The sequence below is a fragment of the Phyllostomus discolor genome, chromosome 2 (genome assembly GCF_004126475.2).
Source record: "Phyllostomus discolor isolate MPI-MPIP mPhyDis1 chromosome 2, mPhyDis1.pri.v3, whole genome shotgun sequence".
In the NCBI taxonomy this organism is placed as follows: Eukaryota; Metazoa; Chordata; class Mammalia; order Chiroptera; family Phyllostomidae; genus Phyllostomus; species Phyllostomus discolor.
The window spans coordinates 183,065,664-183,071,627 of record NC_040904.2 but is presented as its reverse complement, the minus strand read 5'-3'; positions in this window follow the sequence as shown (position 1 = coordinate 183,071,627).

Here is a 5,964-nt window from a genome sequence, read left to right as displayed (position 1 = left end):
TATATACATAGATTTGTACATGCATATTCAATGCTGCTTTATTTGTAATAGCTCCAAACTGTGCAAACAACCCACATGTCCACAAGCCAATGAATGGATAAACCAATCATGCTCTATAATGGAATACTACTCAGCAATTAAAAGGAATGAGCTGTTGACACAAACAACATTATATATTAATTTCAAAATAATTTCACTGAGTCAATGATGCCAGACACCCCTTGAACAAAAAAGAATACTGTGCGATTCCATTATATAAATTCCAGAAAAATGTAAATTAATCTGCAGTGACAGAAAGCAGATCAGTGGTTGCCTGCGGATGATAGGCAGTAGGACAGGGAGAAGTGAGCGGGAGTTGCAAAGGAACAGGAGGAAACTTTTGGGGGCGATGCATATGCTCATTATCTTGATTGTGGTGATGGCTCCAGGGGTGTCTGCATATGTCAAAACTCATCAAATTGTAGACTTTCAATATGCAGTTTATTGTGTGCCAGTTATGCCTCAGTAAATCTGGAAGAATAATGCTAAAGAAAAATAACTAAACTTTTAATATCTTTCCATCTCAGAGATACCTATCATCAAATGTTATTCTGCTGACTCCTTTAGTTATTGTTTAGAGGATCATAAATCCTTAACTCTTATCTGCGTGACCCATGCTCGTCACACTAAACACTATTGCTTTCATTATAATAATAAGGACAGCTAATACTCATTGAGAGCTTTCTGTTGAACAGGGCTATGCCAATGCTTTGTCTAATATTATCTCACTTAATGCCCAGGAAAACTTCCTAATGTAGGTACTATTGTTCATTCCATTTTACATAAGAAGAAATCAAGGCCAAGAGGTTACAAAATTAGTCCAACACAAAAACACAAGTGTGAAGAGTCCTTATTCAAAACCAAAAAGAGTCCTCCTCCTGTGCTCCTTCCTTTTCACTAGTAGGACATAACCACAAATTAATTGGCAGAAACAAAGAATTAATGCAGAAATGGGCATGTTGCTGAAAGCTGTAGCTGCTGCCCAGGGTCTTTGTTTGACTCCCTGGCCCTCCCTCTGTGACACCAATTCTTGACTTCAGCTTTTAATTTCCCAGAGCAGACTTCCTGCTCATGTTCTTGATTTCCTATTGATCTGGTTGTCTTCCTCAAACATGAGCTTGTTGCCTTTATGGTCTTTAATACCTGCCCATGCAGAGCACTTTGATGACTTTTCTTTTTTTAAAAAAATGTTTTTATTTTTAAATTATAATTGACATTCAATATTATATTATTTTCAGGTGTATAACTTAACAAAATGATTCCCCCCCCCCCCAATAAGTTTAGCACCCACCTGGTACCGTACATAGTTATTACATATTATATCCCCATGACTGCTTTGTAGCTGGTAGTTTGTATTTTTTAATCCCTTCTTCTTTTTCTCCATTCCTCCAAACTCCCTCCCTTGTGGCAACCATCAGTTTGTTCTCTATATTTATAAGTCTGTTTCTGTTTTATTTTTTTATTCTACATATGACATTTGTCTTTCTTGGTCTGACTTATATTACTTATAATAATAGCCTCTAAGTCCATCCACATTGTTGCAAATGGCAAGATTTCATGACCTTTTTATGGCTGAGTAATATTCCATTGTATATATGTACCACATCTTGTTTATCCACTCATCTGTTGACATTTAGGTTGCTTCTATATCTTGGTGAATGTAAATAATGTTGCAACGAACATAGATATGCATATATCTTTTTGAACTAGTGTTTTGGATTTCTTTAGATAAATACCCAAATGTGAAATTACTGAATCATATAGTAGTTCTATTTTTAATTTCTTTGATGACACTCCGTACTGTTTTCCATGATGGCTGCACCAATTTACACTCCTATCAATAGTGCATGAGGTTTCCTTTTCTCTTCATGTTGTTGTTTATTGATTTATTGATGAAAGCCATTCTGACAGGTGTGAAGTGATATCTCATTATGGTTTTAATTTGCATTTCTCTGATGATTAGTGATGGCGAACATCTTTTCATATACGTCTGTTGGCCATTTGTCTGTCCTCTTTGGAGAAGTGTCTGTTCAGGTCCTCTATCCATGTTTTAATTGGATTGTTTATTTGCTTGGTGTTAAGTTATATGAGTTCTTTCTAAATTTTGAATATTAACCCTTTATTGGATGTATTGCTGGTGAATATCTTCTCCCACTTTGTAGGTTGCCTTTTTGTTTTGTCCATAGTTTCCTTTGCTGTGCAAAAACTGTCTGCTTTGAATACACACACCTGCCAGATTTTTCCAGGTAGAAGAAATCTGTGCACAAGGAAGGGATGGATTTTGTCCAAGATCAGGATATGAATCAAAGTCTCTGCAAGGGAAACAGAGTGAAAGGACAAGGTAGACAGACAAAATAAGAGGAATCAGGCCAGGGGATTGGCAGGGACTCGGGCAGAATCTGGGTTGAAAGGCAGCATAGTGGCACGACTAAATTTGCTGGAGAGACCACAGAGCAAAAGGGCGTCGGTGGGCCCTGCTGAGTGCTAGACAGGAAGAAGTGGCAGGAAGAGAGAGCAGAGTTGACAGAGCAGCCTCCGAGGAGCTCCTGAAGCATGTCCTCAAGAGGCAAGCTGTCCACCGATGCATCGAAGAGCTGATGGCCTCGGGCCTCGGGCCAGCTTTGCCTGGATTGACAAGGGTTGCCAGAAGGCCCTAAAAAATATGGCTTCACAGTCTTTTCACAGTTCTGCCAGTCTCTTAGATTATTTTGGACTCTCTCTCTTTTTTATTTTTAATCAGTAGGAGAAAAAAAAGATTACAATAAAAACCATATGGAGGCCTCTTCTCAGGCTGAAATCCTTTGATCTTTTCTCTAAACCAGTGATTTTCAACCTTTTTCATCTCATGGCACATATAAACTAATTATTAAAATTCTGTAGCACACCAAAAATGTTATATTTTTTACAGATCTGACAAAAACAGGTATAATTTTGATTCATTTGTAACGGATGGCTATTATTGTGTTGGCTGGTGTCACTTTTAACTTTGACAGTCTAAGGGAAAAGAGATCAGGGTCCCTGACTAAATAGTCAGGTATTGCATGTTTTAAAAATGCTTGCAGCACAGCAATTGAAAATCGCTACTCTAAATAGAAGAAAGTAACTTTCCCACTCTTCAAGAATCCAAACATTTCCCAGCTTCTAGTTGAACAAATATTTCAGATAATATACTATCATGGCTCAATCCTTCGTTTATTTGTTCAGACACAAATTGAGTGCTCCCTGAGTACCAGTATCTATGCCAGAAACAGACAGTACCAAGAATAATTTTCAGTCATTGCAGACCCTGATTCCACAGTCCAGGAAGGGAGACAATTAAAAGACAGTGCACAAGAATTTTGGGAGATGCAGGGAGAAATGTTTAAGGCAGGGGTGGAAGTACAAGAGAGAGGGAGATAAAGGTTCAAAGGTTCAAAGGTCCTGAAAGAAGTGACACCAAAATTGAGAAGAGTCATTCCTAGTTCTCTCAGTGACATGAAGCTTTCTTTATGGAGCTTGGAGATTCTAAAATCTCAAATTTTGCCAGGATTGTTTTCTGGAAGCCCTTGTTAGGCAAATTCATTTTTTTTTAAAGAAAACCCCACAGAGCAATATAACTTAAGCAGAATGAAAACTCAACAGGGTTTTTAATACAGACTTACAGTGGTTTGGTAAGAGTAGTCAATACGGAGAACCTGTGAGCCAAGGACCTGGAATGTGGTCAAGAATTTATTAAATTAACAGCTTTCAGGAAAATAGAGGTACTCATTCATTCATTTATTCTCTCATCCATTCATTCATTCATTCAATATATAAATAAATATACTCCTTGCCAGTCAAGCTACTAGATAACGGGATTTAGAAACATTTTTTTTTACAGGTAGACCTTTGTTATCTATCGTTTGACTTTATGGAAGATATTTATCCCATGCCAGAGTGGTCAGTCGTCACTGTTGTCATGGCCAGCTACTGTTCTAGGTGGTTCAAATCCGGCATGGTTTTGCTCTTTGGTTATTCCTAAAGCGATGCATACCGACAGAAGGGCCTTGGCCCGTGGACATTTATGTTTGTGAAGATGCAATAGAAGTAAATGTAATATAATGAACAAAGGGCGTATTTGAAAATGCTGCTGTTGGCTGCTAACTTTAAGTGATGGAAAATCACTATGTTTTTATAGGTATAAAATAATATATTTAAAATTTAATTTTAACTAAGTTCTCTACATCATCTTATACAAATGGGTATCTTTTCTGAAAGTCTACTTTACCTTTCACTTTGTAAGGGGATATTCATTGCACTGTTCAACTTAGGATGCTGTGATGCCAGTTTTAGAAGACTGTGGTCTTCATGCTCTATGCTAATCCACTGCATCAGGCTGAAGCTCATCTGACAGGAAAACGTGGAACAGGCCTTATGGAATGATTTTGGCACTACACACTGAAGTGGAAAATATGCCCAGGCTGCAAGAAAGTCTGGCTTGACTGCTGTAGGAGAGACAGCAACTGTCTGAGAGACAATAGTATAGGAGAATCCTGGCGTCTCTGTGAGAGGCCTGCAGGATGGCGTTGCACACTGAGAGGGGCAGGGTCATGTAACTGAGTGTATTTTCACAGAATCGAGAGGAATGGCAGCTGCACAAGCCAGGTTAGAAAAAGAATACTACCACTGATCACTACCATAGCTGCCTTTGCGATCCAAAACACTTCATGTGCAAAAATAAGATGCCAAATGAAGAAAGATTACTTACTTCGGAGGGTTTTCATCTGAAGCGTAGAAAAACCCTTACACCTGTAACTGCTTGTGTATGTCAAACCGAAACGGGCCATGAAATGACCCTCCATTTGATGTGGAAAGGTTTTGAATCTATTCTATAACAATTTTGATAAAAATATACCTGCTTTTATTTTTTTCTGTATATGAGCCTGTTTGGTGAGAAATACTAGTTTTCTTTCTATTTTTTTTTTTTGTGGGAGGCTTGGTTTTACTTTTCATATACATGTAGCTCTGAGCTTTGTCACTGAAAAATGTTTAGCAATGCTGATTTCTAGGAAAAAAGACAATGATCGTATACATATTTTGACTCAAAGTTAAAAAAAATGCTAGGGACTCTGTGACGACCTCTCGTGTTGCTCTTCCTGTAATCTATGTGGCTTTTTTGGAAACATGAGAACTCATGAATGTTTATTCCACTGGACCCAGAAGTCTAGGATAAAAATAAAATTTGATTAAGGGAAAGTGGGAAATATAATTTTATACTTCCTCACTTTGCCAAATAGGGAAATTTTATAATAAAAGAATGTTCACAGAGTGAGGCCCGTTAGACCCCACAGATGAAGATCCTGTGGGTTGAGTGACGGACTGAGCATAACTGAGAAAAGTGAAGCATCCCTCCGGCCACATAGCCATATGGGAGGATGAACTGTATGCAGGCGTGTGGGGACAGGAACTGTATTTCCCTTGCCCTTCTAGTTATGGCAGAGAGGGTGCATGATAAAGAAAGAGCTGAAATATTATTCAATTGTCAATTCCTTTGCACCAAAGAGCATAATCTCCTTATGCCTAGCATAGTTTCCAACACATAGTAAGAGGTTATTGTGAAGTTAAACTGGGTTAACATTCTGGGTTCTATTAGGAGTATCAAATATCAAAATGAGCTCTATACTTTGAAACCAAGAAGAGGCAGAAAACTGTGTAAGGAGTGTTGACTATTTGCAAGGAGACAAAGAAATGAGCCCGGTGAAAGTCAGTAGCTAGAGGACACTCCTGAGGTGTTGGTGGTGCATGATGATCCACAGGAACAGTGGTTGCTAGGGAGGGCACATCCAGTGAAGCATAAGTGGGAGCAGCTGAAGTTTAGGCATTTTCTGAATAGGTAACTCAAGACTGCTCAGCAGCATGTACAGAAAATGCATATTAGTGCATTCGTACTAACAGCTCAGCACTGGG